Below are 14,404 nucleotides of genomic sequence, written 5' to 3'. Positions count from 1 at the left end.
ACAATCTCCTTGACTTCCCTTCTAGTGAATGCTCAGCTTATACGAAGATTCTAATCCAACTGATATAATTTGCCGTTTTAAGTGTAAACATAGCAATTAAGGGTATAGAGCCTCTAACAACAACGGCAAAATTTCTACATTAATAAAAATAAATCTTCATAAATGACTCATATTATAATTAAGATAAAATAACACCCCAAACAAGTATTAATTCAGAATTCAAACAACAAAAATCAGCGTTATATTTGCAAATTTTCACAGAAAATTCATACAGTCACAAAATGGCGAACATATCAAGTGGAAAAAAAAGCAAAAAGTAATCCTGTTGAGAACTCCTATACTTAAGATAATCTAACACGTCGAACTAGTATTAATTTAGAATTCAAAAGACAAAAATGTGAAAATTTTACATATAGCCCTCTCAGTTATAGACCTTATTCTGACATTCATCATTCTGACTCCGTAGACGCAGAGTTCCATATTACATTCTTATGGAATGGATGATAGATCTTCAGACAATGAAAGAGTAAATTCACCAAGTAATTACACTCCGTGTAATCACCTTCAAAATGTTCTTCTCTCGCACATCAGAAATTTAATTCAACTAAGCAATTCTACAAGGAAATGATGGCAAAATTATAGTGATTCAAAAGATAAGATTATCATTAACAAGCGGAACAAAAAATTACAGAACAGATACAAGAGTATAAGCAACATTTCTGGAAGGATAACATCTGTAATGTCTGCGCATTTGGTGGGTCTTTGCTGGAAATTTTAGAAAAACTAAAATCCAACGCTAGTACTCCCTATATATTTGGTGATATTTATGCTTTATTTGACGTTAAAATAAAACAAACTATTTTTCTGATAACTTAGTAACATAATTCAAACCAATTCTGATAAAATGTGAATTTTAAAAGAGAAGGTTAAGACATGTACACGCATGGGAAAAACTTCAGTTTGCTTTTAATCTTTGCATCAAACCTACCAGAGTTCGCGAAATCAAATAAATAATTAAGAATATCATCAATAAAAATGATTCTAGCATGGATAAATAGTCGTCTTAATATAATTCCATATTTGCAAGTATTTGCAGTTCCTACCTTTACAAATGCTTTTTTCTTACTAAATGGAAATGTTCAAGTGTTATTGTGATTTCGAAGGTAGAAAAGGAATTTACATTACCTAACAATTATGAATCTATTAATCTGCTTTTCCGCCCGTGAAAAATGTATGAGAGGTTCACTTCCTTTCATGAAAGACTTCATGGAAAACATGTTGGTCTACGACTATGGAATTTATCACAATGACTAAATTCATTGCAGTTGGTATTCGTAATAAGCTATGCGCGGCTTTATGTATACAGAACATCGCGAAAGTATTCCACTGCGTATAAAGCGATTAAAATTTATCGCAACCCTATCACATTCTTCAAATCTTTTAACAACTTCTGAAAGAATTTTGCTGTCAAATATGGCATAATGTTATTGGAGGTGGTAAGGGAACAAGAATTAATGTAATGTATTCATAAATTTGTATATCACTTCCTCTTCTGCAGCTGAAGAAGTAGGCCCTACATTTAAACTTTCGAAACTAGTATTGTAAATTTATAAATATTACGCTGAGTCTTGGTGTCTTAGCACCTCTAATAAAAGTTATTCGGCATGGTATTTTAATTCATATATAGCAAATTATATTTGAATGAATAGAATATTTTTGTTTAAAGTTCACAAGGTTCGGTACCTTGGACTACTTTGCGTCTAATTTTTGCGTATGGGATTCCTACTTTTAGTAACGATTATAACTGTAAAGTTACTTACTACGCCAATGATATGGCTATGCTACCAAACCTCCTAAATCCTTGCTTGCCCAGTTTACTTCTCCAAAGTAAAATCTGAAGTTCTGAAGAATGGTGCGTAAACTCAAGAATTAAAGGTTAGCTCCACTAAATTAAAACTTTTCATTACTACAAGATGTAAATATAAGTGTAAATGCCGACTTTACTTTCTTCTGAAAAGTGAGGTTTACTAAAGTAAATTGTCTTGAGATTCATATCGGATGAAAATACTCAACACGCTATAAGTAAAACTGTAGGAACCGACTTTCAAAACAGATCGTATATTAACAGAAACCATATCATGTGATTTAGTTCAAAAAGAATTTATATTACGGTTTTTACGATTACACGATTTTTTAAGTTTTTTTCGCTTCAGAGCAAGGGTAAAATATCAGTGGAAATGAGGCCGCTAATTTTTGTATAAATGCTTTCAACTTTAAGTCGTATTATAAATTTTCGCAAATGAAAGTCTAGGGGTATGGGTCATAAACAAAAATATTCATATACATATTTCACGTATTATTGTTTCAGATTTATTTCAGATATAGGAAACAACATTGCAAAAAATCTGGTTCGCCTTTACTTATTTCTTTAATTTTTTGCCTTATTAAATATATAGCTATTGTGCGGTTGTTCAGGTTCATTACCACTAGTCTAGCTTATAATGGCTCGGGTCTTATAATATTTCCGTAAAATAACATTCTGAATCCCAATGAAAAATAAGATTTTTACTTTTGATCTGAACTCTTGACGTTAAAAGGAACCTCATTAATAGAAACGAAAAGCAAAGGAATCTAAATGAGAGGGTAACGACATCTTTCTTCGTTTTTAGCAACGCATTTGAAAAATGATAGCAGCGGAAAATTGAGGCAGTTTATGATAAAGATAGAAAAAACCAGGACGATGAATGCTAGATATGATATTTAAACTTTTATTTTGCTGAGGAATGAGAAGAATATTTAGGAAAGATTCCCTCTGATGTTATTAGTTTTCCCGCGGTTCTTATCGTTCAAATGAAGAAGATGTAGCTAATCTAAGAAGCATATACATCAAATTATAACAGTACGTTCCCTATTAATGTCAGAACAGCGATATGTATGCTTTAAAAATATTCTGATATGCTTCAGGTTTATACAGTTTTATGTTCAGAAAAGTTGTTGCTATATTGAAACTCTACTTTCTGAAGGATTTTGCCATGAGAAAATACTGAAAAAGATTTCATTCATTTACGTTGCAGTATATGGATAAATGAAAAATACAGAATTAAGTCGGAGCAAAATAGAAAGTGTTGGCAATCCAGAATGGAAAAGATCCTTCATTTTTCTATCAAAAAGTAACAACGGCACACTCTGATTATTCGATCCCCTAGAAAAATTCATTGGAGTGTTTGTTTGGCTATCCTTATGACTTATAGGTGCAGTTTTGTTAATCTTCCTTGTTTGTCGTCTCCTTGAGCTCTACAGCTGTAAATACCTTATTTTTTTCCAACCAATTATTTTTAGTTTTACTTTCCCTCCTGATTTCAGTTTCCTGCCGGAATGAAAATTTTCATGACGTAGTATGCAAATCTAAACGTGTTTCAGAAGCAGTATTTAAGCTGCGTTTCAAGAGTTCGAAAAGGAGGTAGCGGAAGTAGTTCCGAGTTTATGCAGCGTGGTGGAAATTAGCTCTCTAGTCGGTGTTAGAAACCTTTCAGTTTATACTGATATTTCTAGCCTCGACTTTGCTGTGTGCAGCCGATTTAGCGGTTAACTAAACTAAGGAGTCAGTCGTTAGCCATACAAGTTTATTAGCGATTTGTTACATTTTAATTTGCTGTTAAATTTAAGTTAGCCACAAGTGGTGGTGAATTGTGAGCACAAACTGCGTGCATATATTTATTTTAGCTCAAACAGAAAAGGTTATTTAAAACCTTCTTCAGCAGTATTTATTCTTCAAAGACATAGTGAGTATTCGCTACTTAGTGTCTACATTTTATGTACTACGTTGAATCTACATTTTATGCTTCCAAAGAGACTCTATAACTGGCTCCCGAGACAGTCTAGAACTATGGAGAACTACACAGTTAACCTGGCCCCATCTACCTCCACAGCACCGGTGATTCAAGCCAACCTTATGGAAAGATTTGGCTACTTTGTAGACACCGTTAGAGCTTCAGTGAAGCTCCACTTCCTATTTGATGGAAAAGGTTCAGCAGCAGCATTTATGGACCAGCTGGACGACCATTTCATTTTTTACACAATGGGTGAAATCCAAAAAGTGGCAATTTCAACTTCAGTTCTCCGAGGACAAGCCTTGATTTGGTATAAAGGAATCTGGAAATTCCTACTTGAAGAACAAGGCAGCCAACATACACGAACCCAAAACTTCAAAACCGCCCTTTTGAAAGCCTTTCCAGTTGTAAAGAATCGTGCGTTCAGACGATATCAAATTAACGGGGAAGATTTAACAAATGTCATTCTGCGGAAAATTGAAGTATTTGAATTATTGTATGGAAGAAAACGCGACCACGAAGTAATTCAAATCATCTTTTCGAGATTACTCCCATCAGCAAGAAGATTTTATAAAGATAAGAAATCCGTCGACTCCGGAAACTCTATTTGAGCTGGCCACAAAGTACGAAAGCCGCCGCATTTTCAATAATGTACGCACGCAGATGTATGAGCAAGAGCACAGAAATATCCCCACACGGTAAGTCAGATGAACAACAGCAGCCAAAATGCAATCGCAAGAAAGATTTCTCACTAAAGAGAAACGAAGTCTCTCTTTTTCACAAAAAGGGAGATAATTAGAGGAAGGAAGAAACAAAGCCCAAGCAGATAAACGTCTGAGGGGCACTGGGAAAATGAGAGGTCAGCGGCTCTGGGAAGAGAAAAATTCCTCCCAAATACATCTAGATATGGTGGTAGTAAAAGTGTAGAATTACTAGAAGTATGAATTCTTTAAACAAAGTGCCGGCAATTGCATTAATTCAGACGGGAACACAGAGTAGCTTTTTTTGGGAAAAAGTTTTTAGACAAAATTTCCGACAGTATATGTTATGCATCACCGAAGGTACAGCGGTGATTGCAGCCCAAGGAATACGGTGTGCGTGTATTGGAAAACTGCTACTATACGTGCAGGTAAAAGGTAATCAACTAAAAGTTACCTTTTTGCAGTTAAAATTTGCAAGCTAATGTTATATTAAGTATATACTTCCTCAAGACAACGGAAGGAAGACTAAATTTTCAAGAGGCTACCATTACACTAGACATGACGAAGAAAAAAATCTGAGGAAGTAAAGCCTCCATCTCTGGAGTTGAATGACCTTAAGGAGGACGAAAAAGAGAAAATTTAAGAATTGGTAAGAAGCTTAGCAGATCTTTTCAATGACCAACCAGGAACTGACTGACTTTGTAAACCATTCGGTCGACGTAGGAGATAATTTACCCTGTAAGGTTAAGCCCTACAGGTATGATAAAGTAAAAGAAGCAATAATAGAAGAGCACATAAAACAAATGCTAAAAACTTAGATTATCGTGCCTTCTAGTAGTCCCTTCGCAAGCCCAGTCATATTATGTCGCGAAAGAATAATTTGCTCCTACGGAAAGTAAAGTATGGCGGTTTACAATTGGTTACCGAAAACTAAATAATATTACAAAGTATTCAGTTTGTCCGTTACCGATCATAGAAGAGATAATTATATAAATTCCACGAGATATATGACAACGCTAGACCTTACCTCTGGCTATTTTCAAATCAGTATGAAACCGGAGAATGTTAATAAGAGGGCGTTTATCATAAAATCTGGCGTTTACGCACTTTTAAATGTGACATTCGGTTTATGTGGTGACCCCGCTTCGTTTCAACGAGTCATGGATATAATTCTTCTGTCAGTTTTCGGAAAATCTATGTTAATTTATTTTGATGCTACAATCGTTACCAGTAATATGATAGACGAGCATATGAAACATTTGACGGAAGTCTTTACACTCTTACCAGATGCTGGTTAAAAGGTGAATCCTAACAAATGTAAATTCACGTCAAAGGGACAGAAATATTTAGGATATAAAATTTCCGCTAACGGTATCGAAAGCGAAGATTAAAAAAATTATCACCATTAAAAACTACCCTGAGCCAAATACCGCCAAAAAATTTGCATCATTTTTCAAAATGTGCTCATATTACAGGTCCTTTATTAAAAGGCTTGCACATATAGCTGAGCCTCTCTTAACACAAAAGCAAAATTTTGTTGATCGGCGGAAGCCAATACTGCGTTGGAATAGTTAAAAGCAGCTTTAATATCAGAACCAATGCTAAAAGTTCCTGACCCAGAAGGTCAGTTTGAAATATCTGCAGATTCATCAGACTTTGCTGTAGGAGGCGTTTTATCTCAAGCGGGGCAGCCACTAGCCTTCTTAAGAAAAAACGTCCAATCCTACCCAGAGGAATTATACGGCTACTGAACGTGAAACACTAGTTGTCTTACTCCAACCAAGAAACTTCCGCCGACCAAGAAAACAAAAAAGCAACGTGTACATTGACCATGCTGCTATTATTAGGCTTTACTCAGGGGGGAAAACTTGTCACCTCGGTTGATAAAGTGTGCATTGGAGCTTCAGGACTATAATTTAGTATTGAAACATTTACCTGGTAAAGAGAATGTTGTCGCGAATACTCTTTCTCGCATTAAATTAGATGAACAGGGTAATCAAGTTAAATGCTCAATGTTAACTTAAAAAATTTAGACTCTCAAAATGCTATTATTGATGAACTAAAAATGGATCCGGAATTTAAAACTATATATGCGTATCTACAGGATCCAGATAACTTCCAGAGCATCGAGATTTAACAGGCATTAGAAACAGAACCGCCCATTCAGAAATTATCGATAATCTCTTATTTTTCTCAAAAGCTACTAATGAAAATAATGAGCTTAGGGTCGTCATGAGTTTGAGACAGCGTCTTGCAAGAATTACATGATGCAGCGATTTCTGGTCATCTCGGTATTAAAACAGTTAAAAATGCACTAGAGGCGTTATTCTTTCCAAAATTGCAAGAAATTGTTAAAAAGTATGCCAGGTCCTGCTATATCTACCAAAGAGTTAATGATATTAATTACCGGCTGTCCGGATACCTAAATAGCGTTAAGACTATTTTCCCCAGTGAATTGCTGGGGGTCGATCTCCTAGGATCCGAAAAGCGATAAGAATAAATACCCTTACTTACTTGTAATTGTAGATCACTCATCAATAAATGGGTAGAAATAATTCCCCTAAAAAGGGTTTCAGCCAAAATGCTCGCAGATTCCCTTTTAAATAAATTTATATTAAAATGTAACGTACAATTAAAAATAATATTATATAATGGTGTCCAATTTGTTAGTCAGATATTCCATGATGCATGTGCAAGGCTTGGTATACGCCACTTGAAGATGATCCCTCACCGACCCGTCTAATATTGCAGAAAGAGTCAATCGCAATACCGTTAAAATTATTCGAAGTTACGTAAAAAACTATCACAGACGTTGGGATGATTCGGTTGATCAGCTCAAGTTTGCATTACGCACAATGATACACGATACGACTGGAAACATCCCAGCAGAATTATTTCTAGGAAGGAAAATAATGACACCCCTCGATAGACTATTTTTCGTGAAAAAGGCGTGTTCCGGAGCTTCAGATATCGAAAAATTTTAATGCAGGAAAAAACGCTTTCCCTCTGTTTTTGAGAAGGTTATCTTTTTAGAATGAAATGCGTCCTCATCTATAAACATGGCCTAGCTATCTAATACGAGATACATTTACAATAAAAATAATAATTTTTTGAGAAAAAATACTTTTTATGAGAAGAAACGAAATGTCCTTGAGAAAAAAAGAAAATACTAATCAGCTTAGAATTTAGAACTTAACTGATTAAGCTAAACAATATTCTGAAGTATTGCCTTTTCAGCCTATAAAAAAGCGCACGTCATTGAACAATTTTCAAACATTCTTGATACAGTTCGATCAACAGTAGATACTAATCAAGAGGTGGCCAATAAACTCGCAGTGCAACTTTCTAGAGTTTGTAAAACTGACTACAAGAATGAAGATATGAAAATAAAATGCTCTGACAAAAAATTGCTCCTGGAGGCAAGATGATCTGTTTCTAAAGGACGTCACTTTAGAAGAATTAGATACTGCTATCAACGGTATTAAAGGAAATAAATTACAAGTAAATGATCTTATTTTTAGATAAATGGGTGAAACTCTTGGTGAAAAAGCGCAACAGTTCTTACTAACCATCTTTAACACATCATGGAAACCTGACAAGCTGCCTAAGAAATGGAAAATTTCTATCAATGTACCTTTACTCAAACCAAGTAAATCAGCTATGGAATGCAAGAAATATAGGCCTGAAGCATGGAAGCTAAAACCAATTCCAATAAAGAGGAGTGAAACAAAGTAGCGGCCGTCTCACGGGGCGGAAGTTCAGAGATATTGTGAAGGCTCATATTAAAACGCTTCATATTTCAGCGAGGAGTGGCAACAATAATGGACTCTTCATCATGGATACATCAATGGAGTTCCATCATCCGAAAAGAGTTGGCTCAACAGCTGGAAGGTAAAATAAAATCATTTGCACACTGCCCTGAGTTAACCACCAAAATATATCCAGTGGTAAAATCGATATCGATGGAAAGTCAAACGTTCAAATCACATTTGAAAGCGTTGAATACTATTACACGGCATATGTGGTAAATATTAGATACTTTTGCATACATGGATATTATATTTCCTAACGAAATACAATTTATCGTTGGACTTAACGAATTGCAATATTCCTCTAAGAAAAAATAACGAACTGCATTCTACCTCTAAGAAAAAAAATAACGAACTGCATTCTGCCTCTAAGAACATAATCCTGTTCGGAATTAAAGATGAAGGACATAAATCCGTTCACCAAATAATAGCTCATGTCAATATCACGGTACCATCAAGTAAAGAAATTTTATTTATTGTATCCATAGCTGAAAACAGAAATTCTCGATACAGCATAGTGGAATATACTAAGAATTGTAACAACTCGAAAATAGTACTAGTAGTCTCGGCAGTTATCGAAACTGTCGAGGAAAGTTATCAGGGGGACAGTTGCCAATGTAAGTGATAAGGCGGAAGTTTTTAGGAAAGGCGAAGTGGTTGCAAGATGTAATCCAGAGACCTGTGATAAATGAACGAGTAATCGTCTAGATTCTGTGTCTTTGAATAGCCTAACGTGAGTTATTGCAGATAGCATTCAAGCTATCTGCAATAACTTATTAAGGTAGGAGTTTAAGCGAGGATGGTAGGAGTGCTGCAGAATGTGTCATTAAAGAATTTGTATGTATGTTCTCATCGCCTGACGTAGGTCGAACCAATTTGACACAGCATAGAATTGATTCAGGAGATGATCCATCTATCAAGCAGCCTCCAAGACGTCTACCTATTGCTATGTAAAACGAGGCAGGAAAACGTCTAAAGGACATACAAGAAAGCGACGTCATTGAGCCTTCAGCAAGTCCTCAAGCATCTCCCCATCGTTTTGGTGAGAAAGGAAGATAATTCGAGTAGAGTTTGCGTTGACTATCACAGGTTGAACGAGGTTACGAAGAAAGACAGCTATCTTCTACCTCGAACTGGCGATATTCTCGTCACGCTTTCTGGAAGCAAGTTGTTTTCGACGCTTGATTTAAAGAGTGGATATTGGCAGGTAGAGTTACACCCTGATGATCCAGAAAAGACGGCATTTACTATCTCACAAGAGCTTTTTCAGTTATACGTGATGCCGTTTGGATTATATAACGTGTCGGCCAATCTCAAATGTCTTTTTGAGATTTCGCTGAGAGATCTTTGCTATGAAGTTTGCCTGTTATACCTTGAAAACACGATCATCACTGGGAGATAGTGTCTCAGAAATTAAAGGAAGGCATTTTTTCAATTTCTGAGAAGTTAAGCCCTGCAAATTTAATCTGTTCAGACAGCAAGAAACTTACCTCCGACCTGTCATTTCCGCCGAAGCTATGTTTATGTCTCTAAAGAAGTGTCGGCAGTTAAAGACTAGAGATGCCGTAAAAATGTCTATCAGCTGAGAAGTTTTCTGGGGCTTAGAGCCTACGATAAAAATTTGTGAAGGGCGTTTCTTTCATCACAATTTCTTGTGGAAAAAAGAATATGAGGATGAATTTAACAAACTGAAGGAGGCTTTAACGTCTGCGACATTCTTGACGTATCCTCAGCTCGATAAACCATTTACTCTTGACACAGATGCGAGCAATGACGGTGCTGGTGTATCGTTCCGGTACCTGTATGACTGTAATTGATCTATGTCTATACAACTCTATTAGTATCCAGACCTATATATAAAGCTGCAACTGTATATGTCTTGCAGCAATTTCGAGTTATCGAAGGTACTTGAAGTGGTAATTAGTGATTGTGCTCTGTCATACTGAGAAGAGCTGTACGAGAACTTTTGTGTACTGAGAAGAGCTGTACGAGAACTCGAGCTGTACGAGAACAGAATTATGTCCCTTTTGGGTAAATAAAATTTATCAATCCATCATCAGTTCTGTGGTGATTCAATGCATTAATAACCCGCACGTACGCAGCGACACGTGTATATAGCACGTAAAGGCCACGTGTATTCAAACACTATGTCGTACGCGCATGCATGCGTTGTTTATTGTCGTTTGTATACTTTGGGCCAAGGTTGCAGATAATTAAAAAGTGCTGCAGCAGCGTGTGACTTATAGTTGCACAAAATAAATCATTTAAATACATTTAAGATTATTTAACAAACATTTTACTCTTTTCGATTGCAGGAGGGCTATTATTGAAAGAGCTGCTCTTTGAACTGAGGGGCCGTGATCGATACTTCAATTTTATTTATAAAAGAAATGTGACTCTTTTGTGAAAACAATAATAACCTTTTGATGTTAAAAGAAATTTTAAAAATAAAATTTTGAAGTTTAGTCTATTAATTTTTAATACAGGAATTAAACTCTTTTTATTTTAAAAACTGTTCTGTTGACTGTATTGCCATGAGTATATTCTCTCTACTGACAGCATACAGACCAATAGTTCCTAAACATGTTTCGTCTACGTATACTTTCGGAGCCCATATCCACATATTTTACTTTCTGCGTGAATCGAATAAAAAAATTAAAAAATACACACGATCTTTTTGATTTTGATAAATATACATGCTAACTAATTTGTAGAGCTAATAATATTACTTGTACTCACTAATTATTGTACAATTTTTTTAGTGTGGTAAAGCATGGCTCTAAACAGAAACAAATTTTACATTCTTAACACCAAATCCGAGTCTACGTATTTCCCCCCCCCCCATTGTTGTCTATATTGAAGCAACACACAGCACATTGCCTTCTAGGTCCTTTTTTATAGAATTTAGTGGTATGTGGCTTGAAAAATGCTTCTGTACAAGGTGAATAAAATTCACCACATATCATCGCTATACCGTATTGATGATCATATAGCAGAAGAGTATTTGTCAAAGATTTCCCCGATCACGACTAGATTGAAACCAAGAAGGGAATTTTTCGTATTTTTTATTTTTCAGTATATTATATACGAATTCCACATTGCTTGATCCAATACATGGAAAAATATTTTCTTGTAATACTTACGAAGTTGTTTTCGGGTGCCAGGATAGCACGACATGTCCTGGTCGCATCTGTCTACACCACCCATTCATTGTAAAGTTATAATCATAAATCACATTCGGCTTACTTTCCTTTAGGCGTCTCTAAATGAACTGATACAAATATTGAACTGAATTGCATCATGAAAAGAATTAAGCATAGTTACTATTTTCTTATCGTTCCACAATGAAAAAAGCAACAGCTTCAATCGTGTTCGGCTGTGAAGAAACGATAGTACTCTCTTACAATGATATAAACTAGTAGCGCCATCTAAGTGAAAAACGAAACTTGAAATATGAATATTATAATATTCGGGATAACAAAAGCGGGATACGTTTTGAAAATAAGAAAAATAAACTTACGTACGGCTATGTTCACGCGACCGGTATTACTAGACGGATTTTGTATCCCGTGGAAATCAAGGGAGCCGTACGCAGAGTGTTAATAAAGTTACTAGAAAAGAAAAATCTTTCGAGTAGTTCCATTTCTGTAAAGGAAAACATAACTTTACCATTCATTCTTATCTGCATAAAAACTAATGATATCTCCTCAAAAACTAATAAGCAACTTTCTTCTGGCTTTTAAAATATATTATCTCTCAGCTATTCGATCAATTTCTTTTTACTTCCTTGCATGAAGTAAAGTAAGCATTGCTATCGTGAAAAATTCCAGGTATCATATTTCAAAGAAAGTATCCATTTTGACCGCTATCGAATGTAATTTAACGATGTTTTTGCGTGACAGCTGCACGCAAGGACAGAATAAAGGACTCTTTTCCCCCAAACGGATTAAAAAATTGATTTAAAATGGATTCAATACATACGTTTGTATGAGTGTTTTTCGCATTACTCAAAAACAAGTATCTCAGAACGTTCAAAATCTGTATATAGGACTGCTATAACATGTAGTTGTGCATCTCCCTTTTTGGTTGCAATAGGCCACGCCAAAAGTACACACACACATATATATATATATATATATATGTTACTCTGTTACTCGACTCTGTGAGCTCAGTCTCATACTTCCTTGCACGAAATAAAGGGAGTATGGTAATCGCGGAAATTTTCGGGTGTCATATTTCAACGAAAATATCCATTTTGACCGCTATGAAATGCAAGTTAACGATGTTTTTTGCGTGACATCTGTACTTAAGAAGAGAACCGAGGACTCTTTTTCCGAAAACGGGTTGCAAAAAGGAGTTAAAATGGATTCAGAAGAGATTTTTTCGTTACGTTTGTACGTACCGTACGTACGAATGTATGTATCTCGCATAACAAGTAGTATTAAAAAAGAGTGGCCTTAGAGCCTTGAAATTTTGTATATAAGACTGCTATAACATGTAGTTGGGCACATCTCTTTTCGGTTTCAATCGGCCGCACCAAAATTATATATTTATGTATATATATAATTATAAGTAAGGTTGTAAGAACAAACGAAAAAAGACCAATTTTGATCAAAATTTTGCGCATTGTGCTATATATAAGAGTGGATACGTATATATATATATATATATCTTATCTTCCGATTAAGGTGTTTATGCCTTTATTAATTTGCATGCAATACTTGTAGGATTATTAAGAATTTAAAAGTTGTTTAAGTGCGGCGAAACCTAATTTTTGTTTACCACAGCAGCCATATTTATTTACATTTTAAACTTAGCAGAATAACGAATTAAGTCAGTTTCTGTACTTTCACTGTTTTTTTTTTTTTTTTTCTTTTCCGACTAGGACCAAAAGTAAACTTTCAGTTTTTTTCACCGAAAAATGTTCCTTGCTGCCTGCTGGCCGAATTGCTTGTTTTTATGTAGAAACTTTAATTTTGATTGCAAAAATGTTTTTGTTTTATTTTATTGTTTTAACTATATTTGGTGTTTTATTTTTTTCTATATTTTTCAATTTTTAATGAAGATATTTCGAGGTTTTAAGAATTTTTCCTTACCGCGAAGTGAGAACTGAATTAATTGAATGAGAAATATATCTCTAATGAAATTCGAGGAAAGAAATTTAGAGGAAATGCAACAAAAAATGCGTATAGTTTAATGTTCCGTACAAGGAAGTCACGTGGAGTCCGCATAAGATTTTTTATTTAACTGGTAATCTGACAACTAGGAAGTACTTTTTTTACCCTAAAGATCTGATATTATTTTTCGTGTCTTGAGAAATATCACTTCTCAAAAGACGATTGTACCCTTTTTCAAATGTTCAGTTATCGTTTCACTTACTTCCTACAATAGCAGCGGCCAATTTATGGGGCATTTCTTGAATCTGCCGCCTTCTGGGAAACTCGGTGATGTAACGGTTAAATTAAGAATGGGTTCGGCCATTTTCGACGAAAGCTTAACCTAAAATTCGATCATTTATATAAGTTTAGAACTTGCTACTCTGAAGTGTCCGACTGATAGAAACCTTTAAGTATTAACTCGGCACTATTCGGGAGCAGCGAAATTGGTGACTGCAGAAAATATCGCGTCAAAATCATAGCGAGGAAACGCATTGGAGAAAAAATAACGCAAGCTGGCATTAACATCCTGGTAGGAACGAGAAAAAAGGCATTTTAAAAGTGCATCGTTCTAAAACATCTCAGAAGAAAACATCAGCATAGAAAGTAAATCAGTGAGTGACGAAATTTTAAAACACCGTTGTACATCATGGTTAAAAAATAAAAGAAGCTATGAAATATCAAATGATAAAAAGCCGCAAAAATATGCGTTTTATGCGTCTAAGACATTCACAGTTCTCTGAAATATTTATGTTTGCCATTGCAATATTATTTTGATTAAGACGAATCCTCTCTAAGACGACCACGTTCAAAGGGATTTTGATCTTCTGTAGGGGCAGTTGACTTAAAGAGGTGATGTTTCATAACGATGTTAATTTTTGCTCCCAGAAGTACTGGGTACTTGGGAC

The 14,404-nt window shown here is 35.1% G+C and overlaps 1 protein-coding gene across 1 annotated transcript in view; it reads right to left on the bottom strand.

The window, feature by feature from the left end:
* Positions 1-14,404, bottom strand: part of amon (prohormone processing protease amontillado) — a 454,317-nt gene that overhangs the window by 52,316 nt on the left and 387,597 nt on the right. The window lies entirely within an intron of this gene.

This window comes from Stegodyphus dumicola, chromosome 6, assembly GCF_044657685.1.
Source record: "Stegodyphus dumicola isolate Sdum_Otavi_A_Nest chromosome 6, ASM4465768v1".
Classification (NCBI taxonomy): domain Eukaryota; kingdom Metazoa; phylum Arthropoda; class Arachnida; order Araneae; family Eresidae; genus Stegodyphus; species Stegodyphus dumicola.
The sequence above is the reverse complement of the archived record's forward strand: the minus strand, read 5'-3'. Positions and strand labels throughout refer to the sequence as shown.